Here is a 26,909-nt window from a genome sequence, read left to right on the forward strand (position 1 = left end):
ATTACTTTTATACATAGCATAATATTGTATATTAAATCTTTGAAAAGAGCAACCGCCGAGTTTCTTGCTGGTTTTTCTCGGTAGGAAAGGTATTCCGAACCAGTGGTAGATGCTTTTGACGATTCAAAAGTACTTGTAAAAGTTTAATTGAATAAAAATATTTTGAATTTAGTTTTTTTTTTTTGATATCTCGCTGCTAGTATCGCATTGACTGTGGCACGGGCTTCATGAAACTGGTCTCAACGGAGTACAGATTACCCTGTACATAATCCTACATAATACATATTATATTCTACACTAGGTGATGTCCGCGACTTCGTCCGCGTGGATTTTTAGGTTTTATAAAAATCCCGTGGGAACTCCCTGATTTTCCGGGATAAAAGTTGTCTATATCAGTTTCCGGGACTCAAGCTACCTCTATACCTTTCATATAAATCGGTTAAACGGTGGGCCTTTAAGAAACCCATGGGAACTGTTTGATTTTCCGGGATAAAAAGTAGCCTGTGTTCCTGGGATGTAAGCTAACTTTGTACCCATCAAAATCGGTTCAACTGTTTACCGTGAAATGCTAGCAGACAGACACACTGTCGCATTTATAATATTAGTATGAATACACGGCTCTGGCTAACGGACAGTTTGGCATACTTAACAATAATACAAACACACATCGCTAAGCTAGTCGCGGGTCAATGAACCTTGGCTGGCCAAGATTTGACAGATACTTGTCCAGTCGAGTTGTTGCGTCATTTCGCTATTGCCAATGCCACAGTTCATACGACAGTTATGAAACTTGTAACAAAACGGCGACGCTTCATCTACAGTGGCAGGCGTCAAATGTTATCGACATTTGACGCTAGGTAGGATGTCAAGTGAACGGCGACGCGCGAGTCCCTATGAACAAGTGTAAATTAAAAATTTATAACACCCCCGACCAGTGAAGATTATAGTAACTAGAAAAAAGCTGATAACTTTCAAACGGCTAAACCGATTTTCTTGGATTATAGCTAAGAACACTCTCGATCAAGCCACCTTTCAAACAAAAAAAACCAAATTAAAATCGGTTCATTAGTTTAGGAGCTACGATGCCACAGACAGATACACAGATACACCGATACACAGATACACCGATACACAGATACACACGTCAAACTTATAACACCCCTTTTTTTTAGTCGGGGGTTAAAAAGGACCACGGATGGGTCTGTCTGTAATTTCGAAATAACTACTGCATATTAAGCTCATAATGTTCATTTGAACAATACCATAGCTGAAAAATTTTTGTGTGTCTGTTTAAAGGGGCTAATCTTCGGAACTGCTGGACCTATTTTGACGGGACTTTCACTGACAAGTAGAGGATTAACCAAGGAGTAACATAGGTTGCTTTTTAACTGATTTTCAAAAATGGAGGAGTTGTGTTTTTCTACCTATGTACACCGATATCTCCGAGTTTTCTAAACCGATTTGCGTTATTTTTTTTTGTCGATAAAGGAACTTTGTGACATTCTTCCATACAAAAGGTTTCCAACTCCTCAATCCTAATGCTGTAAGGAATTGCATTCCTGAATCCTGGTGATCCCTCGGGATTTTAAAGGATCATCCGTTTAAATGTTTTTACATGGTACAGAAAACAGGTTGCATCCCGGGGACGAACTGTTACGGAGAGGCTACTTTTGACCTGGGAAATCAAAAGTTCCCACGGGATTTTTAAATACCTAAATCCACGCGGGCGAAGCTGCGGGCATCAACTAGTATGTGAATATAGCCGGTACATTGTATACTTACAATCTCTTGCGGTTTATAAAATTGCAATGCCTATTGCTCAACACAGATTACCGGCGCAAAAGCTCACGAGTCACGTCCAAAATATGAAGGACCCAGAGGCACTGGTTGTTTCAATCGACCTATGACGTCATAGTACCGTTCCTTTCTAACGGCCTCATGGAAAAAGTAGGACAGCTTTGTTTCTAGCCATCATCTCGAATCTCAATCTCAACCCGTCGCTGGGTAACTACTGAGCACAAGGTTTCAATCGACCTATGACGTCATAGTACCGTTCCTTTCTAACGGCCTCATGGAAAAAGTAGGACAGCTTTGTTTCTAGCCATCATCTCGAATCTCAATCTCAACCCGTCGCTGGGTAACTACTGAGCACAAGGTTTCAATCGACCTATGACGTCATAGTACCGTTCCCTTCTAACGGCCTCATTGAATGAGTAGGACAGCTGTGTTTCTAGCCATCATCTCGAATCTCAATCTCAACACGTCGCTGGGTAACTACTGAGCACAAGGTTTCAATCTACCTATGACGTCATAGTACCGTTCCCTTCTAACGGCCTCATTGAATGAGTAGGACAGCTGTGTTTCTAGCCATCATCTCAAATCTCAACCTCAACCCGTCGCTGGGTAACTACTGAGCACAAGGTTTCAATCGACCTATGACGTCATAGTACCGTTCCCTTCTAACGGCCTCATTGAATGAGTAGGACAGCTGTGTTTCTAGCCATCATCTCGAATCTCAACCTCAACCCGTCGCTGGGTAACTACTGAGCACAAGGTTTCAATCTACCTATGACGTCATAGTACCGTTCCCTTCTAACGGCCTCATGGAAAAAGTAGGACAGCTTTGTTTCTAGCCATCATCTCGAATCTCAACCTCAACCCGTCGCTGGGTAACTACTGAGCACAAGGTTTCAATCTACCTATGACGTCATAGTACCGTTCCCTTCTAACGGCCTCATTGAAAGAGTAGGACAGTTGTGTTTTTACTTTTTTAGCCATCATCTCGAATCTCAACCTCAACCCGTCGCTGGGTAACTACTGAGCACAGATCTCTCTGAATGAGAAAGGTTTAGTGTGAGTCCACCAAGCTGGCCAAGTGCGAATTGGCAGACCTAAATGGAGGCATGCAGGTTTCCTCACGATGTTTTCCTTCACCGTTAATTCAAATGATAGGTGCTTAATTGCTTGAAAACCGGCCAAATACGAGTCGGACTCTCACACGAAGGGTTCCGTACCATCGTGTCAGAAATAGCACTTTAAATAATTTTAACCCCCGACCCAAAAAGAGGGGTGTTATAAGTTTGACGTGTGTATCTGTCTGTGGCATCGTAGCTCCTAAACGAATGGACAGATTTTAATTTGGTTTTTTTTTGTTTGAAAGGTGGCTTGATCCGAGAGTGTTCTTAGCTATAATTGAAGAAAATCGGTTGAGCCATTTGAAAGATATCAGCTCTTTTCTAGTTTTCTTATAGAGGTTTTTGTGTCGGGGTTTTAAGTTATGACTTAATTCATTCATTCATCAACTCGCACTGTGGGAAGACTTGTAGATATTTTATAGAAGCGGCGTTATTTTGCTGAAATCCATGATATACGCGCGTCGAGTGGTGTTTGGATTTGTGTGGTACTGCGTGGTGGTGGTGCGTGTGGCTTGCTTTTCCTGCATGTTTATCAGTGGGAGGGCGGGCGGTGCATGTCGCATGCTGCATGTTGCACCATACAGATTTCGTTGGTTGGCGGATTATAGCAAATTAAGCTTTTGGTTCCTTGACTTGTAGATAGTTGCAATATTCCCAAGTGCTTGTAGAGTCAAGGTCTGTCTATTGATAATGAATGTACTCTCTAATCCGTAACGTGTATAGTGACGTCACCGCCCAAGCTCACACTCTGGCGCATCGCCAAGCGTCCGCTAGCGATGCGATATGGCTACGCGTGTTTACTAAATAAATGTAGGTACTCCTATTTGTAGCTATACTCTACCAGCTTTAATTTGTATTTTCTGCACTTCCTAGCTTTAATGGATTTATGTATTTTTAACCCCCGACCCAAAAATAGGGGTGTTATAAGTTTGAATTGTGTATCTGTGTATCTGTCTGTGGCATCGTAGCTCCTAAACTAATGAACCGATTTTAATTTAGTTTTCTTTGTTTGAAAGGTGGCTTGATCGAGAGTGTTCTTAGCTATACCTAATCCAAGAAAATCGGTTCAGCCGTTTGAAAGTTATCAGCTCTTTTCTAGTTACTGTAACCTTCATTTGTCGGGGATGTTATAAATTTTTAGTTTACACTTGTATTAGTCAGTTCGGTTTGACACTACTGTCCTAAAAGAATAGCTTTTAGGATTACGTAGTAGAACAAGGAACCCTTAAGCTACAGTCACACCTGCGTGTCATAAACGCGGGATGCGGGAACATCCAGGGCGCGAATTTTATCGACTACTAGCGACCCGCCCCGGCTTCGCACGGGTGGACATTTATTTTTTCTATTTTCCGGGATAAAATATAGCCTATACGGATTCGGAAGAATCCCTCTAAGTAATGGTAAAAGAAATTTTGAAATCGGTCCAGTAGTTTTTGAGCCTATTCAATACAAACATACAAAAATACAAAAATACAAAGGTTTCCTCTTTATAATATTAGTATAGATTGTAGTTGCGTATGTATCATCAGTATGACAAGTTTCGCGTAAGAATAAGCATTAGCAGATGCTTTAAGTAAAATCCAAACCTGTGCGACCAAAGCGACTACGAAGCGGGAACGTCAGTCGCGCGGCGGTCTTCTCTCATGATATTTAATGGCCTACCTGCCTACCTGGTGCTTTGCCCGATGGGAACCTGCCGTGGCTAGTTAGTAGTTACCACCCTACCGGTAAAGCCATGCTTTGGGTTTCATAAAACTGCCGTACTCTTTCTCAGTTACCCCGCTTCCATCTAAGGTTGAGATCCTATATCCGTACTTTGGCTTTGCTCAGACCGAGACAGATTTATGCCAGCAATATAACGTTGCCTCGTTTTAACAGTGTCTTCAAATTCAAAATGTGTGTGTGTGTGTGTGTGTGCGGGTGTGCGTGTGTGTGTGTGTGTGTGTGTGTGTGTGTGTGTTGCGTAGGAAGGGTATCGTGGAGGATCGCAGCCAAGGGCTAACTAGTAATGGAATAAAAAACCTATGAGACCAATATATCGGCATGTATATATTCGCGTCGTGGACGCTCCCGCATCCGCGTTCATGACGCGCAAATGTGGCCGTCGCTTTATATTTTCAAACTTCAGTTGTATAAGTCTAGTTAAGTCCTAAATACTAAAGTACGTGTAATGAAGCCTTGCGTCATTCGGCTTCAATGTTAGGCCAGCATCCATTTAGTGATTATGACATCAGCACTCTACAGTGACCGCGTTCAAGTGAGAGCAAGGACGCGCTGCTATTGCCATGCTATTTTTTTTTTCTTTAAATCTGGCTTTACTCTGATTAGCCAATGTCAAGTTTGTGATATTTTCAAGTTATTGAATTTATACAAGTATGGACTCCGTCTGCGCCGGCGCCCGCCGACATACGCGCGGCGCCCCTTTAGAGCGCTTCCCAGTCAGTTCCACCACCAATAAACACCAATTAACACAAAGACCAGCCACTCTTAACAAAAAAAAAACACTCCAAACAAGCACAGCACGCGCGCCAGCAAACGCCATCACAGACGAAGTCCTGCCATGCTATTTGTATAATAGCATGGCAATAGGTATAGGTATTCTGTATCGTTGCCCACTGGTGGCGCGTCGTGGTCTGTCTAGACTTCTAGAGTCTAGGCACCGCGACACACTAGGGCTTGAAATCGGACTATTTTTTCGATGCTCAGCGTTCCAAGTCGGGATTTCCAGAGTTTTGAAGATTTTGAACTGAAAATATTGAATGTGATGAAAATAATGGGTTTGAATAATAATATTATTCGCGCTTTAAGTTGAATGTTCAAGTCTGTTATCATGAAATACAAGAAATCAGTTAGAAAAATAAAAGGGAAACTTTATTTTACGAACCCTCGATGCGCGAGTCTGACTTGCAATTGATCGGTTTTTTCTGTAGCAAAATCCAAAAGTACCCAAAAATACCTCACCATAAAAGTCGCTTACAAGAAACAAGAAATAAAAGGACACCAAGACCAAGTTCAAATTCTGCTTTTTTTTATCCGATCCCGGGACCCACTCGACCGGTCCCGCGAGCGAGACTGTAGTATACAATTATGTGGAAGTGGGAGGGGGACAAAAAATCTGGTTAGCGCATGAGCGCCCAAAAATTTATCGTCGTTATTTACGGGTACTCCGACCGGTTGTGCTAATGTTGGTTTTAAATGTTGTATATAGAAGCAGGCGTTATTTTGCGGAAATCCATGATATACAAGGAACCAAAACCTTGCATGATCAACCCCCATTTCCGCCCCACTACTGAGTACGGGTCTCCTCTCAGAATGAGAAGGGTTTAGGCTATAGTCTGCCACGCTGGCCCAATGCGGTTTGGCAGACTTCACACACCTTTGACAACATGGAGAACTCTCAGGCATGCAGGTTTTCTCACGATGTTTTCCTTGACCGTTAAAGCAAGTGATATTGAATTGCTTAAAACGCACATAACTGAAAAGTTAGTGGTGCGTGCCCGGGATTGAACCCCCGACCTCCGATTAGGAGGCGGAAGTTCTAACCAGTAGGCTATCACAGCTATCACAGCTAACCAAAAGCTTAATTTGCTATAATCCGCTAAACCAGACATATCTGTATGGTGCAGTATGCGATATGTACCGCCCGCCCTTCCACTTTAGCAGTGGAGGAACAGCCAGCCACCAAGCAAGCAATAGGTACGCACCACCATCTCGCTACACCTCAGAATGCAATTAGGCATTGTATGGTCTACATCTCCTAAGGATGCTCCGGTGTCGGGGCGAAACGTGCGTCGAGTGGTTTTCGGATTTGTGTGGTGCTGCGTGGTACCATATTATAGATATATCTGGTTTAGCGGATTATAGCAAATTAAGCTTTTGGTTCCTTGTATACTGTTGGTTTTGTTTAACTTTGAATTCTGATTAACTACTGAAGATTGCTGTTTTTTTGCCCGACCACGGCAAAACCAAAAGGAAGGGTTATGATGTTAGCAGTCCATGTGTGTATGTAGGTTTGTATTTATGTGTGTTCCACCGTAGCGCCTGAACTACTGAGCCGATTTTGATGAATGAGGTGTCAATCGATTCGTTATTATGGTGCGAGTTAACGAATATGTTGGAAATCCTCCCAAAAGATTCGCAAGGAACACAAGTTACAACGCGTAGAGGTTTTTCGTGAGTTTTAATCTAAAAAAACCGGCCAAGTGCGAGTCAGACTCACGCACCGAGGGTTCCGTACTCGGGTATTTTTTCCGACATTTTGCACTGTCTCTTACCGTTTCCTGTGCAGGGGCAGTTTTTCACCCTTTCCTTTACACATTTTGCGCTCGAATTACCTTTTCACACTCATTTTTTTACACTTATCGGTGTAAACAATAGGTACTTGAATTAAACCCCCTTGATTCTAGTACAGGCAGGGTCGGGGTGGTTTCAAGTGTTAAATCGATCAGCTCGTCTAGCGAAAGACAAAAAGTGTAGTCAAGTGCGAATCTGATTCGCACACGAAGAGTTCCGTACAAAAAATAACAATTTTTTTGTGATGTTTTGTGATGATTTTTACCTTTACTAGTGCTATAAGACCTACCTACCTGACTAATTTCACGATTCTGGGTCAACGGGAAGTATCCTATGGGTCTCTTGGCAGACACGACAGACAGACAAACCTACCTGTAGAAAGATTTACATTCTAAAACAGTTTTTAACCGCCGACCCAAAAAGAGGGGTGTTATAAGTTTGACGTGTGTATCTGTGTATCGATTTTAATTTAGTTTTTCTTGTTTGAAAGGTGGCTTGATCGAGAGTGTTCTTAGCTATAATCTAAGAAAATCGGTTCAGCCTTTCGAAAGTTATCAGCTCTTTTCTAGTTACTGTAACCTTCACTTGTCAGGGGTGTTAAAATTTTTTAATTTATACTTGTTTATTTATTCTTTTATATAATGGTTTTTGATTTATCGTGCAAAATATCGGAGAAATACCCGAGTACGGAACCCTCGCGTCGGTGCCGAGTCTGACTCGCACTTGGCCGTTTTTAAGCATACTGATTGCTGAATTTATGCCGCGCGCTGCGTACGGATTAGTATTTAATAGATATAATAGACATACAAGTACGTACATCAAGTTTACGATGAAAACAAGACATCTTGTACTTACCGTATAGTACCGAGAAATTCATTGTGTCAGTTTGTTTATATTATAATAAAGTACCGATAGCAGAAAAAAACTGTGTGTTATTTTTATTAGCGGTTGAAAAATAACTAAACGCGTACGGGATTCTAATAATCCCATCAGACAGATGTACGGACGGAAATCCGCTTTCCTTTTCCGCTTAGGTTGAAATCTATAGAGCGCACTTTAACTTTGCTTAGAGTTAAGTTTCGGCTAAAACGAGACAGATTTCTGCTAGAGGTATAACGCTGTCTCGTTTTAACAGTGTCTTCAGTCTGAGCAATAGATCTCAGCCTTAGTAATATGCTCCGTTGGAACGGAACTAGAATTTGAACCCGATTTAATATTTATCCCGAACTTTATATATTTTTTTGCTATCGGTACTCACCCTGGTTAGATAGCGCTGGCTGTAGCTTGACACGTGTCATTTACGACGGCAATTTGTCGACCGTTACGTCGCTGACGTCTCTATTGACGGCCGAAGTGTTGAGTCGGTAATTGGTAATTGTAAACATTTACACTGAATTAGGTATAGGTATTTATAGAAAACTCTAAAGGACTAGTACTGACATTATATTATTCTGTGACTGAAGCAAGTCAAAGTCAAAGTATTTTCATTCAATTAAACTTTTACAAGTGCCTTTGAATCGTCAAAATAATCTACCACTGGTTCGGAATGGCGTTCCTACCGAGAAGAACCAGCAGGAAACTCGGCGGTTGCTCTTTTCAAGTATTCAATATACAATAATATGCCAAGTAATATAGCTATATATTATGTACTAAAATTCTATGTCCCGGCCACATTAACGGCCAACAACGCGATGTTCAACGGCGGTTCCCGTTAAGATAAGATGTAGCCACGATCAACGTACAACGGCATTCACAATGCCGTTTGGCGTTAGACGATTTTAAACCCAATTCAATTGAATTAGACGTTAAACATTATAGTCTTTTATTTCATTTTATTTGCTGATGGTAGATTTTTCTTTACCACTAAACTAAATACATGCATACTGTCTTTATAGAATCATAATCATTTATTTTGCTAGCTTATTAGTTATTTATAATCACGCAATATTTGTACAAATATTTTTTTGACAACGTTACATTCTATCACATGGTTTTGGGCAATGACTTGGCTTCGAGTCACTCACGATTTTAACTGCAACTAATGTTTTTTTATACTTTTTTGCCGACGCTACGTGTTAGCCGGTTGATTGCGCGCGCAGTGATTTGACGCGCGTAACTTTACAATCGTTAGTGGAGACATGATTATTGGCTGTCATCTGTCACTTTAGCTGTCTGTCGCACGTCATTAGGTCAAGTAAACTTTGATCATTGAGTAAGTAATCTCCTAACTGTACAAACAACGTCTTTTATTTGCTGATGGTAGATTTCACCATACAACTATTACTATAGTGTTTACCTTTTTTTAGGGTTCCGTACCTGAAAAGGAAAAACGGAACCTTTATAGGATCACTTCGTTGTCTGTCTGTCTGTCTGTCAAGAAACCTATAGGGTACTTCCCGTTGACCTAGAATCATGAAATTTGGTAGGTAGATACTAGGTAGGTCTTGTGCTATAAAAAGTACAGGAATAAATCTGAAAACCGCGAATTTGTGGTTACATCATTAAAAATAAAATTAAAATGTGTTTCAATTTTCAAAGTAAGATAACTATACCAAGTGGGGTATCATATGAAAAGGCTTTACTTGTACATTCTGAAACAGATTTTTATTTATTTTTATGCATAATAGTTTTTGACTTATCGTGCAAAATGTTGGAAAAGTGCGCGAGTCTGACTCGCACTTGGCCGGTTTTTTTTCTGAGACACTACGTGATTGCAGCGTCGTAAAAAATCTTGAAACGTTTGGAGAACTCTGACATGCAGGAGCTCGATTACGGTAAAATGACACAATGTCACGATCGCAATCACCTCTGATTGGTGGATCACTATTGTTGCAACAAGAATACCATAAATTCAGCCAATCACGATTGCGATTGTTATAATTAATTGATGCAGGTTTTCGGGAATCGACCTGCCGGTTTTTTCCTCTCGCTCACTATTGAGTATTGGTATTATACAGTGCATTGCTACACCAAGAATACCATAAATTCCACCAATCACAACAATTGCGATTGCGAACAGATTGTAATAGTGATTGATGCAGGTTTTCCGGGATTTCTGGTTTTCTCACGATATTTTTTTTCACTTATAAAGTTAGTTATACTTAATTGCTTCAAACGAACATAACTCCGAAAAGTTACAGAGTAAAAGTAAAAGAGGCGGACGTCTTAAGGTGGAAGCCTAAATATAAAAACCTTTACTCGAAAGGGTCCAGTTTAAGAAATTAATTCTAGTATCGACTAATTCGTGAGAATTAATTTCTTAAACTGGACCCTTTCAGGTAAAGATTTTTATATAAACCTGTGAGGATGATACTGCCATTGTCGCAATTAAAATACCATAAAGCCTACGTTGTCGTATTAGTTTACAAATTGCGAAAAACCAAATTCAATTTGAATTTCGCGGGCAAGCCCGTCGCATGCCCCTTAACCATTACCTCCGTAGAATAACAAAGTGTAATCACTGTGTACTAATTGCTCAAAATTATCATTTGTACAAAACAATAATTATTGAATAGCCCAAATAAGTAATTCGGGCGACTAACCGATAACCCAGTCATTACAATACAGACTGTCGCCAATTAAGAGGGCTCTCTCCGTCACTCGTTTCATACAATCGTAGTTCCAATTTCATTTGAATATTAAGCAACCAAAGTCCATGAAATTTTGCACACATATTCTAGAAACTAATATCTATGTCTGTGGTTTTCCAGATTTCTGTTAAAATATTCGGTTTCAAAGTTACGCGGTCTTAAAAATTTTCATACAAATCTTTGAACCCCTGTCATTTTAAAACTACATATTTTTAGAAAAATCTAAATACCACAGACACAGATATTAGTTTCTAGAATATGTCTGCAAAATTTCATGGACTTTGGTTGCTTAATATTCAAATGAAATTAGAACTACGATTGTATGAAACGAGTGACGGAGAGAGCCCTGTTAAAGATGGCGGGGGACAATGGCGCCGGCTGTCAACGGGTCATCGACCCCTCAAGCCATGGTATAGTTGGCAGTGATTCGACTTTAATTAATGTCAGGGACTTTTGAATGGATGGAGAGACGAAATGTCTGTCTCACGGCAACTCATACAGGCTAGACAACATTTTTAGGGTTCAGTACCCAAAAGGTAAAAACGGAGCCCTATTAATGTCATTTTGCTGTATGTCTGTCTGTCTGTCCGCGTGTCTCAGGTCTCTAGCTCGTAGACTAAATGTATTTTTAATTTTTTTTTTAATCTTAAAAAATAATGAAGGTCTTAATTATTCTGAAAATAGACGCGTTTTACCTACCAATAAAACGCTTATTAATTTACTTACCTTACTCGATGCTTAAATATATGAGATAGACGTCATTTGTCCCGCCTTAACGCATCTATCTCGCTCTATCATATAGCGCTGTCCCTCTCTCTTCACCACCACCGCCTAGCAGTGCGAAGCGTGGCCCAAAGTGGCCGCGTTATTTAATTCATTGCGTTGAAAATCACCAGGCAGAATTCAAAGTTAAGCATCGAGTAAGGTAAGTAAATTAATAAGCGTTTTATTGGTAGGTAAAACGCGTCTATTAATTTGACTGTACCTTACTCGATGCTTAAATATATGAGACGTGTTTGTTATCGCCTGGTGGTGGTGGTGATCTGCGCCATACAAAGATTTAACATCTTTGACGCCAATGTGACATATATATAAGACAACTGATATGTTGAGCAAATAATGCCATTTTCTTGCTAAGAAAAGAGAAAAGAAAAATTACGGGGTGTAAATCCTCACTAACAAACTATTCACATGATTGCGAATTAAGAATGAGTTTGCAAGTCGACATACAAAATAACAGAAAAGATATACGCCTGTATGTATTACATCAGGCAAACCATTATAAGCTAGGCAATTTTAGCAATTAAAACTATATGCGTGCCTGTATGTGTAATACTCAGTCAATAGGTAAGGCTGACCTCGCAAACACTTGTAAATACATTCTTTGCATGTAAAGTCTACCTATTAATTAGACAGCATCAATATTAGGATAGTGATTAGTCATGAAAACAATTGCCATTGCAAGAGTGATTAAATATTTTAGACTCACTCTATGAGTCAATAACATAATATATACCACCAAAAACAATATAACTGGGTCAAAATACAGCTATTTCAACAACATTAGACAATTGACCCAATCGTTTCGAAAACATACTGAAATTATTACCGTCCTGCATGAAATCCTCGGACATCTGATATCTTAGATATCTATTAAGAACAATTTAATCACAATGAACAATCCTGGGTAAAAATAAGTAACTTAGTACATGCACAAAACATGCCCTGAAGCGAATTTAAAATGGAAAGGTTCCTTTGTTTAAAATAACTATTTTCACTATGACCAGGAAAAATCTTCCCAGAACAGTCTAGTTTCTTTAGTTCCATGTCCTTTTCTTGGCTCATAGCTTTGCTATTTAGAAAAGTTCGTACAGTTCTCACCAGAACAGAAGAAAGTTTTAATTTGAAACTCATAAATAAACAATTCATCATTGTTTAGGTATTTTCCTCATACTCTTTGTTTTACCATTCTACAAGAATTGGGATGATGCCACTGTCAAAAATAAATTATAGCAAATTTAGCTTTTGGTTCCTTGCATATCATGGACTTCCGCAAAATAACGCTTGCTTCTATAATACATGATAAAAAGTCGCTGATTTGACTAGCAGCCATCCTTCCTATTATTAGAATTAGAAGTTTATTTTAAACTAAGCATGAAAAAGCTATAAAGGAACCCCCTACAACCTGCGTTGGGCGGCTGTAGCTAGGACACTTTGAACCAGACTAGGACTTGTAATGACTTATTGTCAGCCAACATTTCGGCTAACAATAAGTCATTACAAGTTCATTAATTAATGATGAAGGGATTAATGAGTTAATGCCCAGCTATGGTGATAAAACGTAGTTATTACAAACTGTCTTCTGGCACAATGCTTAGACATTCCAAGATCTATCTTGGCGCGCTCAATATTACCATGTTTTAAAGATTTTAACTTTGAAGCAAAAAAGGAACAAAAACCTTTTGGAGACGTCTCTCAACAAGCTTAAAGTTTCATAAAACGAAACTTACTGGAAATCCTAACACCATGTAAAGGATTATTTAAATGATAAGAAAGCTTAGGAATGAGTTTCTTAACAGCTCCGATAGCTTGTAAACACTCACCCAAAATTTGACAATCGAAAAGTGACAAAGACAAGGTAGGTAAGTACTACTTTGAATAATTCTTTGACTTTGACATTTTATGACAAGAATGTTTAACTACGCTGACTTGAAGACAGTCAGCAATGCTCGTACAATTCACAAAGATATGAAAAGAAATCGACCAAGCTCAATCATAAAAGTAGATATTTCACTGGTGAAAACAAAGAATATTCTCACAGTTTCAAATTATTGAAAGTTTTATGATAATGTTACCCAAAAAGCCCGTATCGAGGATCAGGACATAGTTAGGGACACGGTAAGCTGATTCGGTACGAAAATCCATTCCTTGCACAATAGTATCCGAACAAACTGTACAATAAAACTGTCTTAACCTGTTAATTTGACATCTTGGATTGGACTGAAATCGCTCCCGCGTCGGACATACCTTGCTCCTGGAACTTTTACGATCCAGACCTACACATGACTAAAACCAGCAACATCATAGAAGATGTCGTAGATTTTAGAATTACAGCCCACTTATAACATATACAAGGTAAGGTATTGTGTAAATGCTTCTTGTAGCATCTTTGCACACAGATCTAATTCACTCAGAATTAATAACCATGTTACAATTACGAATAACTATGAAATTAAATCACAACCCCTAAACAGATCTTAAGTTCTGATACATCAGGCTGGATCAAAGTTATTATTCGAAATATAGAAATTCGATAGATTTGAAATGAATTTTTGTCCGCTGAATTAGTTTCTGAACCAAAAATTTTGAAAAATAAATGGGTTGTTTTATTTTAAAAGTATAACCATGAATCTTCTGCCACGAGCAGAGCATATGAAATTTTTTGTCATGTGACTTTGAACTGGAAAACGATTTTAACAGTTAACATTAAATTTTCCATGTAGGAAAGCTGTCTTGTTTAAGATTATAAATTTGCTACACCGGGCACGGCTAGGTGCGAATAAATCTAGCATTTCATTCTAAAGTCTTTCTCCGCCATACGAGTATGCGGTTAGCAAATGCTAACTCAGAGGAATGCCGAGTCTAGAAATATAGTCGGCATGACCGTTGTTTTGTTGCAAAACTGAAAATGTATTTAGACATCCAGGATCCAGAATGTATGTATCCAGGATTGAAACGTACAAAATACTAAATAACTATTAAATGTCCCAACTTTGAAAGCATGTTTCTGAGAAGGAGCAATTTTAGCTTTAGGGGACATGACATGAAGCTACATGTCAATTATCAGTGTCAAATCCATTAAAAACACTTTCTGACCAACAGAGTCGGTCACATATGGAATAAATTGCCCAAGGATGTAGTTATGACAAGCTCTGTTAACCATTTCAAGAAAACATTAAACAAACATTCGGAAATAGATATAGACGAATCAGCGAAAGCTGCTTAGTCTATTATAAATAATAAATAATGATAATAGTAATCTGGTAGCCACGATGCCAGTTCCCAGAGAGGAGCAGATTGCGTCCTCTTCTGTCATAAGTCCATGCCAGACGAAAAAGCTGACCATGACCTTGGAAATGAGGTGATACTTTTAAATAAACTCTAACATCCTGTTGTCTTTTCCATCAAATGCATTGCTCTTAGCATACATGCATTTACATCAAAAATATATTGATTGATTAAAACTTACAATAACCGGAAATTTCTCCTGGAATGCATCGGTTTGGTCCAAGGCTCGACAAGAGAAGTCTGCCCATCAAGCACGAAAACGCGATGTCCATGCAACGTTGTTTGTGAGAGAATAAGCTGCAAAAGGCATGTAGATGGAAGAAAGGAGATTCTGATACCATCATCTCAAATCCTTCGCTTCATGCAGACCAATAATATGAGGGAAGGTGCAAAAACCTGCTATTCTTCAGAAAATACAGTCTTGAGAGCCGAAATAGTGGGTCACGTGGACGCAAGCCGCCACTGTTGGCGCAAACATTCACCCGCACTCGCGTACTGCAGCGGGTGTCACTCACGCACGAAGTTCGCACGCTCATGTCAGTCACTGAACAAATCTACCTGATCAGTTGATCACTGGGCAAGCTCATATAAACCACAACGATATATGACAAGTATAGATTCATTAGGTTAGTTGTAAATAGTAAAAATATTATTATATAATTCAAACTATTTAACCCTTCTCATTTAGTGAAGACAGCCGTGCTCTGTAGTGAGCTGGTGGTGCGTTTATCATGATAATGAATTTAGGTTAACTTATCCATTGAATTAGCGTGTAATGATAGAATTAAGTTTTCCAAATAAAAATAATAAATTGCTTTGTTGGCTTTCCTTTCATGTTATTTATAGGCACCTTTACTTGGTCAGAAGTATGGCTCCTTTAGCTTGAGAGATGTGAATAACACATTGTTATAAACTTAATACTTGCTGCAATTAGCCAGCAGCAAGAGAGCGACAGCCAATTCAAGATGATTGCATTGCTCACTGTACACACTGTAGATGTCAATTTATGGCAATAGGACTGCGATGTTCGGATGACTCCCATTAAAAATATCGGGAGCTTGTAAAAAGCGATATGCGATACGCTTTATGAGATATAAGAATATATTTATATTTCTATGTGTAATTTCGGAGCTTTTACTCTTCCCAATTTGTTTGTAACGTGACGCAAGTGGCCTCTGAAATTTATATCAATATATTTGCATTCGGTATCGCTTAGAACCCATACCTTCGTTAATAAGGTCATGCAAAAGACCATAAAATTATTTACGTCGTGACTGAAACGAGAGCAGCTGTGCTCCTAGCAACAACTACCCTGCAAGGGCAAGTAGGCATGAACCATTACAAACAAATGCACGAGGTGTGCTGACCAGCCCGCGTAGTTCAACTGTGCCTACGAGGCGTAGCTAGATTTTTAATCGGCCAAAAACATTAGGTCATAAGCCTGTACCTGTAAAATTGAGTTGACCAAGACGAACCAAAGGAGATTTCGAAGCAAAAACAGGTATAACGGAGCGTAAAACTTAGCATAAATATCGGTGGCGCCCAAGAGCGACTGATTGATATTCCACTGAGACCATAACAATGTCATGCACACTCCCGCGAGGAGTTGCTTACTTGGCTTTTACACTGCGCCTGCGAGGCGTAGTTAGCTTATTAAATGGCCCATGCGCTCCCACGAGGAGGCATTTAATTTCTAAGCTGCACCTGCGAGGTGGGTCTAGGTTTTTAAATGGCCTATGCACTCCCGCGAGGAGGCATTTAATTTCTAAGCTGCACCTGTGAGGTGGATCTAGGTTTTTAAATGGCCTATGCACTTCCGCGAGGAGGCATTTAATTTCTAAGCTGCGCCTGTGAGGCGGAGTTAGATTCTTAAATGACCAAAAACACTGCCATGTATACTCCCACGAAGAGCCATTCTGTTTTCCAATAATTTTTAAGCTGCGCCTGCGAGGCGGAGCTAGATTCTTAAATGGCCAAAAACACTGCCATGTATACTCGCACGAAGAGCCACTCTGTTTTCCAAAAATACGCCTGCGTGGCGAAGGTAGATTTATAAAAGGCCTTTTAACATTTCTTTGAGCCTTACACTTTCTTCTCTTAGGTAACTCTAATACCGTTGTTCTGAATATAACCATGAATAGAATTCAAATTCAAAATGTTTTTATTCAATTAGACTTATGCCAGTTCTTTTGAATCGTAAAAGGCATCTACCACGGGTTCAGTTCATGAAAGCCGGTCAAATTATCAACATATCGTGAGAGATAATATATATTTATCGTGGTAGGTGGGTAGGCACGAAAGTTTTACATCATTTAATAAGCTATAAAATTTGTTCACTTTCAATAGGCTCGATTAATCTGAAAACTGGTACCTAAACCTTTTCCTTTCAATGTAATCAATTATGTACTTTTAATCTGCAAGAATCTAAAAGTAAATGAAAACGGAAGCACCGGTACTACCGGATACCTTTTATATTAAATCATAAATAGCATTAGTTTTTTTTAAACAATAAATATTTCAACATTTCTTTCCATAGAAATGATAGCATTTAAAAATACGAATGACGTGAATGTACATGACGTTGCGCGTCGTGCTGCACATTGTTCTTACCTACCCACAAGATTAAGTACTATGTACCTACATTACCAATTTGGTATTATGCTGGTTTCTATAGTTTTATTTTTATTGTATAGCTATAATTAATTAACTCAGTGCCAGGTAAAACCAACTGTGGTTTTTATGGCGCTGAATGTAACAAAAATTGCAAATGTTTCAAAAACTACCTACCTTATGAGGTAGTTTTTCGTTCACAATGAATTGTTGGAAATTATATAGGATTCATTGACGGTATAGCTTAATAAAATCGATATTTGACTCATTCGATGTCAAACTATCTGTTGAATCATGTATTTAAATTAACAAACTACCTCTAAGATGACATTTTCATAAATAGCCAATGAATTTAGCTATGCAGTAAAATTTTGCTTAAGAAATAAAAGTATTTCTATACTCAAACATTTATAAGAGTTAAATAAATTGAAAAACTCACGTGATCTGGTTTACAACCTCTATGAAATATTGTTAAGTAATTATACTCTTGCATGAGTAGTATAATACTGGGGGGTAAGGGGGTGCACTAACATCTTAGCACCCCAATTGTCAACCTCACCTGCACGTGGTGCCCCCTGCGAATCAGCAAACGAGGCAATGACGACCGAAAAATGGCGGGATATCCATTCCAAATTGCTGGGCTCTAAAATAGCACAGACCAGAGACGGGCAGCAGCGTCACTGGTGCGAAGCAGCCTACAGCCCTGCGCTGACCAACCCGCCTGCCCAGCGTGGTCAGTATGGGCACTACTTCCAATGAGCAGCGCCAACAGACAAAGGCCCCCAGTTCCCGGCAGCCCTGCTATTCCCGACTACGGTAGCGGTCGCGGTCACGACAGGGCAGGGGGTGCTAAGAATCACCGGGCTACGGATGGCTACCATACCAAACGATTCTATTTGGCAACATATAACACCAGGACACTGAGATCGGATGAAAGCCTAGCCGAACTTGAGGTAGAGTTGGAAAAAATCAAGTGGCATATTTTAGGATTGTCAGAAGTCCGTAGAGAGGGCGAGGATACTCTGACACTAGAATCGGGTCACGTACTCTATTATCGAGAAGGCGAGCAGGCATCCCAAGGCGGAGTGGGGTTTCTGATCAACAAAGTCCTCGCAAATAACATCGTGGAGATCAGTAGTGTGTCGACGAGGGTAGCATATGTTATAGTTAAATTAAACCACCGATATTCACTGAAAATAGTGCAGGTCTATGCGCCCACGTCGACATACTCTGATGAAGAAGTAGAGGCCGTATATGAAGACATCATCGAGGCTATGGACAATACTACCAAATCCTACTTCACGGTGGTTATGGGGGACTTCAACGCAAAGGTGGGAGTACAAGAACGCAACGAATCGAGGATTGGACCCTATGGAGTTGGTGACAGGAATCACAGGGGGCAAATGCTGGTCAACTTCCTGGAAAGGCGAGGCTTGTTCTTAATGAATACATTTTTCAAGAAAAGTGCTCGTAGGAAGTGGACTTGGCAGAGCCCCGATAACGTGACCAAAAATGAGATTGACTTCATCGTGACTGATCGTAGGGATATATTCAGAGATGTCTCCGTGATTAACAGGTTTAATACTGGAAGCGATCACCGACTCGTAAGAGGCTCTCTTAATATAAACCTTCAGCTCCAGAGACGACGTCTGATGAGGTCAACTCTTCGCCCTACACCATGCCAACCCATAGATGCAACAGAAAAGTTCCAAATAGAACTTAGGAACCGATTCGAATTGCTGGAAACCACCGACGAAGTTGATCAGAAATATGGCGATCTTGTGGATGTCGTTCGGGAAGTGGGGGGTAAGTTTTGTCGAAAAGAAGGCAAAACCTTTCCATCCAAGATCTCTAGCGAGACCCTGGATTTGATGCAACAGAGACGGGAAATGTCCTCAACTTCGCCAGAGTGGCGGTCTCTAAACAAGCTCATTAAAAAGCGAATACGTTTCGATATCTGTGCTGCCAACACCCGCAGTATAAAAGATGCGATCGAACGCAATAAAGGGGCTAAAGTATTCGCTAAGAGTCTTGGGAGGAGCCATCTGACGAAGTTGAGAGCATCGGATGGCCGAATTGTTGCTTCGAAACCAGAGGTGCTAGCTGAGATCGAGCAGTTCTACGGGCAACTCTACTCTGCCCATGCTCCAAAACCTGCACCCACCCAAACCGCGAACGACAAACGTGCGAGACTTGTGCGCCACTATACCGATGACCTCCCGGATATCGACGTAGACGAGATTAGTATAGCTCTCGGGCAGCTGAAGAATAACAAAGCCCCAGGTGATGACGGTATTACAGCGGAGCTCCTGCGCGCAGGAGGAAAGCCAATTCTCAACAAGCTTAAAGACCTCTTTAATACCGTCATCAAAACTGGCATAACACCTGAAAAATGGAGTAGAAGTGTTACTGTGCTCTTTTTCAAAAAAGGAGATAAAAGTCTGCTCAAGAACTACAGACCAATCTCACTTCTAAGCCATATTTATAAGCTGTTCTCGAGGGTGATTACGAATCGTCTCGCCCGAAGACTTGACGAATTTCAGCCTCCGGAGCAGGCGGGGTTTCGACAGGGCTACAGTACCGTAGACCACATCCACACGCTACGGCAGATTATACAGAAGACTCAAGAGTATAATCTACCCCTCTGTCTAGCGTTTGTGGACTACGAGAAAGCCTTCGATTCCATCGAGACCTGGGCTGTTCTGGATTCATTGCAGCGATGCCAAGTCGACTGGCATTATATCCAAGTGTTGAGATGTTTGTATGACTCCGCCACCATGTCCGTCCAAGTCCAAGACCAACAAACCAATCCAATCCCTATACGAAGAGGTGTGAGGCAGGGAGATGTAATATCCCCAAAACTTTTCACCTGTGCCTTAGAAGACGCGTTTAAGGAATTGGACTGGAAAGGTCGAGGCATAAACGTGAATGGCGAAAATATCTCACACTTGCGATTTGCGGACGACATAGTTCTATTGGCTGAATCGCTGCAGGACCTTGAGGAAATGCTGATCGAGCTTAGCTGTTCTTCCAGACGAGTAGGTCTTGAGATGAACATAGACAAAACGAAAGTAATGTTTAACGAGCACGCTATCTCAAGACCCGTCACCGTCGGGAATGTTAGCATCGAAGTTGTTCAAGAATATAACTACCTCGGCCAGATTATACAACTCGGCAGGAACAACTTCGACAAGGAGGCTGACAGAAGAATTCAGCTGGGCTGGGCAGCATTTTCAAAGCTACGTCAGGTCTTCGAATCGTCGATACCGCAAAGCCTTAAGACTAAGGTCTTCAATCAGTGCGTCCTACCTGTGATGACGTATGGAGCAGAAACGTGGACACTGACAGTTGGCCTCGTCCACAAACTAAAGGTCGCTCAGCGCGCTATGGAGCGAGCTATGTTGGGTATTACTCTCAGGGATAAAATCCGGAACGAGGAAATTCGCAGAAGAACCAAAGCGACCGACATAGCTCAAAGGATTAGCAAGCTGAAGTGGCAATGGGCAGGTCATGTCTGTCGCAGAACCGACGGCCGATGGGGCAGACGTGTTTTGGAGTGGAGACCGCGTACCGGTAAGCGCAGTGTGGGACGACCTCCTGCCCGCTGGACCGATGACCTGAAGAAGGTGGCGGGGAGCGGGTGGATGAGGAAGGCGGAGGACCGTGTTTGGTGGCGCGCTCTTGGAAAGGCCTATGTCCAGCAGTGGACGCATACAGGCTGATGGATGGATGGATGAGTAGTATAATACTTTATCCAATGCAGGTAACTTTTTCTCCAGAGTGCTGCATTTTAGCAAGCACAACCGTTCTCGGCGGGAAACAAAACGCCAATGAATTAAATAACGCGGCCACTTTGGGCCACGCTTCGCACTGCTAGGCGGTGGTGGTGAAGAGAGAGGGACAGCGCTATATGATAGAGCGAGATAGATGCGTTAAGGCGGGACAAATGACGTCTATCTCATATATTTAAGCATCGAGTAAGGTACAGTCAAATTAATAAATCTTAATTATGTACGGAAACCTAAAAGAGCGAGGCCTGACTCGCACTTGACCGGTTTTTTTAAATTGTGAGATAGGCAATGGTTTGACAAACTATGCAGTTTCATTAAATTAAACCCATACCCCCTAGATAGATCGACTTCTACGGGGCATCGTACCGGAACGCAAAATCGCCTAGCGGCACAGCTTCGCCAGTAGAGTAGTAACTAGCCACGGCCGAAGCCTCCCACCAGACCAGACCAGAGACAATTTAGAAAATACAAAGTCCCTCTTTACATAGATCCTGAATATTCAACCTCGTCCAACCTTGCGTATATTCGTGCCTACCCATTATAGCCTGACGTAAGCTTACGCTGTAATTATCGTAATAACTCATTTATTAGTACGCACTCCATTGCCAACGACCCCACCTTGCTACCACTGCCACTCCATATAGGCAGTGAGGCACTGCTCACCCTATAACGTGCGTTATCATTATCGGTCAAGGACGTCCACAGCTGGACATAGGTCTCTTATAGGGACTGACGCCACGGTCTCGCGCTGCCATCCAGCAAGTTCCGCAGACTCATTTGATGTCGTTTGTCAGCCTAATGGGGTCTTCCAACTGTGCGCTTTCTGGTGCGAGGTTGCTTGGGAAACCATCGGTTTTATGATTACAGTTAACATAAAAGAAAAGTATTATAAATTATAACAGAAAAGTGTGTGTGTGTGTGTGTGTGTGTGTGTGTGTGTGTGTGTGTGTGTGTGTGTGTGTGTGTGTGTGTGTGTGTGTGTGTGTGTGTGTGTGTGTGCGCGCGTGTGTGTGCGTTTGAGTGTGTGTGTGTGATTATAGATATTAACATAATATTATAATTCATAAATAGTAGTTTTATAATATCATAAATAGTTACATATTATTATTTTTCTGATGCAGTTTAATTATTTCTTTTTTTAATTGTATTTTGGATAGGTGGAAAAGGTCAAAATCTGAGTAAGTTTTATTGTAAGTTCGCGCCAGGCGTAGAAGTACGGAGTTTTGGGCGTAGTTTGTATTGGATTTCGGTACACAAAGTAGTATCCATTGCCACTTCAGCTTCGCAACGAGCTATGTCGGTTACTCTGGTACTCTCCTACGGATCTCCTCATGTCTGATTAAATTACGTACAAAAACTCCAAGCATAGCCTAGCTCTCTGTGCCCACGTTTTTTTATGGTTTCATTTAGAGTTATGAAATAATATGCTAAAAAACTAAAAACCCAAATTATATGTTACGCCAGCACTCCACGTTCCATCCCATAACTTCACATAATCGCAATTTTCATTACGAGTAGGTCTAGGGTTGGCACAATCCATATCCAATATCCATACTCATGTTATAAAAGCAAATCTGTCTGCTTGCTTTTCACGACCCAACGGTTTAACCAATTTTGATGAAATTTGGTATCCCGGAGACTTTTGTCTCGGAAAATCAAAAGTTCCCGCGGGATTTTTCAAAAAACCTACATTCACGCGAAGTTGCGAGTATCATCTGGTAAGAATACCTAAGTCATATAAAGAAAATATCGTTATATTTTTCCCCCTTTTCTTTCTGCAATCCGTATTTTGCACGTCCGTCTGTCCAAAAAGAAATGTAGTGTTTTAGGGTTCATATGCACAAATAACACCTACAATCTCACATCTAAGTATAATTTGTATTAAATTATACTTAGATGTGAGTTTGTTTATTCCACCATAACTTCAGATGCCAAATAATTTGGGCTGAACATATTTGGATGTATGTTCTTAAAATCCTATAAGGATTTTAAGAACATAAGGTATTATCATCCCGACACTGGCTATATAAATTTTTTGAAAAAAAATATTCAATATGCTGGCTGTACACGGTACAACTTTCAAACTTGAATAGTTTTTACGTTTTACTTCATTTTTGCAGGTCAGTCGTATTTTCAATTTTTTTTGGCGATTTCTTTGTTGCGAAGTAACAATAATCCAATCCATTTTCCCGTGTGGCATCCCTACCAGCGAGCGGAAATAGCAGTTATGTATTGTGTGGATTACACATGACGCAATCCGACCCTGCAGTATCCGCCCTACTACTTGCATAGTTCCCGTGACCCGTTTCACATGATGGCTAGTAACAACCTGAATCCATTTGATTTTACCCGACTACGGCAAAGCCAAAAGGAAGGGTTATGATTTTAGCAGTCTATGTATGTATGTACTATGTTATGTTTGTATTTATGAGTGGTTTACTACTGAGCCGATTTTGATGAGTGGGGTGTCAATCGTTATTATGGTTCAGGTCAATATGACGGATATTAATTCAAAGTCAAAGTCAAAATCATTTATTCAAAGTAGGTACAATTGTACTCCTCTCCTTTTGATGGTCGAAATTGTTTTTGTACGATATAGTGGTGATAATTAATTACGTAACTTAAAACTAATGCTACGAGGGTTCCAAACGCGCCCAAGTCTGAGAAGAATTGAATAGAAACATCGAAAAAAGTGGAGTCTCGAAAATTCTACTATAAATATAAAATTCTATTTATCTATAAGTATTTTTAAGACAATTTTTGGTTTGAATTTTTGGTTAGATTGAATTTCAATTTTTTTTTTCTTTTTATTGCAGGTCGTGCATGATTCCAAAAAGGAGTTTGCAGTGAACTAACTCATCACGAATAACTAAGTAAGTTTATTCATAGTTTTCATACAAATAACACTTCTAGATACTGTACGAGCGATAATTTAAGGGTGACTTCTACAATTCATTACCACCCTAAAACCTGAAACCACACCCTAGAAGTGCACTTTGGCTTCGTTATTTTCAAACATGTTTGTCAAGCGTAAAGCTATCTTGCATTTAAAAAATAGTAGTCAAACAAAACTCGCTAAAAGGTGAAAACTATTATGATAATGAAGACAAAACATACAAACATAATTATGTATTCATGGCAGGGCGCTCATTAGTGCGCGGTGCTTAACAAAGCCACGCGAAAGTGCAATTAACAACTCATCCGACACGTCCGCCCCCATTGAGAGTCGAGCGTGAAATGAGCATTTTGTTCTCTTTTTAAAATTTTAATTTTGAATAACCCTCTTAAAAAAATTACTGACTAGTGCTGTGCCCAGTACATTAATTCCTGCAATAGACTGAAATGGATGGTGTCTTCTTCATTTTTTTTGTCGTTTAATGACCTGTAGTCAGTGAGTTCCATTTCCTAGACTGCAGTGAAATTGGTGCCTGGTCCCTGGTCCTACCGCTTTGACCCACTGATCGATCACCGGTTTGCGTCCGTGCGTTGGTTTAAGGTATGCCATCATTTCGTGACACGTCCATAGTTTCACCACTGGTCTCCATAGTCTCACTTTTTTTTCATAAACAAATAGCGAGCCAACGAGCAGTCGGGTCACCTGGTGTTAAGTGATTACCGCCGCCCATGAATTTGCCCCGCCAATTTACCACTGGTTCGGAATGCCGTTCCTACCGAGAAGAACCAGCAAGGAACTTGGCGGTTGCTCTTTTCAATTCTTCAGTTTACAATAATATTCCATACCTATACAAGCAATTGCAGCCCCGCGCATTGCTGGAGCGAGTCAAATCCAAGCTTTTTTTCATTTACATAATCTTCGATTGTGTAATAAGCTTTTGCCAGGAGCATATTACTTTTAATGGATTTCTTAAACTTTTGCAAAGGCAAGAGAGGATTGACTGTGGAATTTTATTATAAAATATTGCACTCATTCCCACAAATGACTTTCCCACTTTTCTGAGGCGGTGCGGATACCACCATGAAATCATAGTCCCACTGATGGGACTATGGGATACCACCGTGTATTGTGTGATCCCACTATAGGTAGTACTTACTCGTAACCTAAATCATAAACAAGTCAGTCATACCCATAGTTCCCGTCCCCAATTGGACGCGTCCGGACTCCTGCCAGTTCCGACAGGTGACTAGTGTTGTGAGAAACGGTGCGTGAATTATACAGAACCTTCCTTCGCTTTGCAGTCGGTTAGCAAAATAATTCTGCTTTTTTAGCCAGCATCAATAGATTGTAGTAAAGATGTGTTTTTTAGAGTTCCGTACCTTAAAAGGAAAAACGGAACCCTTATAGGATCACTTTGTATCTTTGTACCTACTGTATTCTATCGTGTCTGTCAAGAAAACCTATAGGGTACCGTTTTGGTAGGTAGGTAGGTGTTATAGAACAAGTAAAGGAAAAAATCCGAAAACCGTGAATTTCTGGTTACATCACAGAAAAAAGTATTATTTCTTGTACGGTGGTAGAAAATCTTTATCTTTTACTTGTGCTATATCTTTGAAGACAATGCTACATGCAAAACATGATTATAGGTCAAAGCGAAGTACGCTATATGTTTTGATTTCCTTGACGAGTGTTGACAGACAGACAGACAGAACACGAAGGGATCTTATTAGGGTTTCTTTTATCTCACGGAACCCTAAATAAAAATGTGTTGTCTGCTCAAGCCACCGATCTTTGGAATTATGCTTCAGTGGCCAAAGCCCGTGTGTACATACTCGTAAGTTTAAAGTAGTTATCACTTACCTATCGAGTCGAGGCTGCGCGTGCGCAGGCCATCGACCCGAATCGATGACTCACGGCCCACCGGCCCTCGAAGATGTTGGAAGGGTGTTACGTGGGCGTCCTACTAGCATTACAAGTTTACTACAAGTCTAGCGCCTCGCCGGTACTTACAATCATAGCACTTGTGGCCCGGCCACATTAACGGCCAACGCGATGTTCAACGGCGTTTCCCGTTTAACGTAGATGTAGCCACGAGCAACGTACAACGGCATTCACAATGCCGTTTGGCGTTAGACAATTTTTAACCCCCGATCCAAAAAGAGGGGTGTTATAAGTTTGACGTGTATCTGTGTATCTGTCTGTGGCATCGTAGCTCCTACACGACTGAACCGATTTTAATTTAGATTTTTTCGTTTGAAAGGTGGCTTGATCGAGAGTGTTCTTAGCTATAATCCAAAAAAATCGGTTCCGCCGTTTGAAAGTTATCAGCTCTTTTCTAGTTATTACTGTAACCTTCACTTGTCGGGGGTGTTATAAATTTTTAATTTACACTTGTAACCCCAATTCAATTGACATTAGACGTAAACCATCCACCCACGTTTGGTCACTCAGTTTAACGCGTTTATTATCACGATAATTATGGCGTTGTTGGGCATTGACGTTAACCTTAATGTAGCCGCAACATAAGAAATACAAAACTTTTTATTCAATAAAATTTTACACTGCTAATGGAACCGACGCACTGCTGAGAAGATCCAGCAAGAAACTCGGCGGCTGCTCTTTTCGGAAATCCGAATTACAATAAGTACCTATGTATTGTGCGGTTTTTAGTTTGCCTACTGTGTAGATCACCATTTTCTTGAAACTAAGAATATTTTGGGAAAACCAACAATCCCAAGATAATCTT

The 26,909-nt window shown here is 40.5% G+C and overlaps 1 protein-coding gene across 6 annotated transcripts in view; it reads left to right on the plus strand.

Annotated features, from left to right (window-relative positions):
* LOC123878508 (protein hu-li tai shao) overlaps positions 1-26,909 on the plus strand; it is a 105,174-nt gene that overhangs the window by 10,789 nt on the left and 67,476 nt on the right. For all 6 annotated transcript variants that reach the window (XM_045925712.1, XM_045925715.1, XM_045925716.1 and 3 more), the window contains exon 2: positions 24,084-24,140. The gene's annotated coding sequence lies outside the window, so the exon portion shown is untranslated. The remainder of the gene's footprint in view (positions 1-24,083; positions 24,141-26,909) is intronic.

This window comes from Maniola jurtina, chromosome 26 (genome assembly GCF_905333055.1).
Source record: "Maniola jurtina chromosome 26, ilManJurt1.1, whole genome shotgun sequence".
Taxonomy (NCBI): domain Eukaryota; kingdom Metazoa; phylum Arthropoda; class Insecta; order Lepidoptera; family Nymphalidae; genus Maniola; species Maniola jurtina.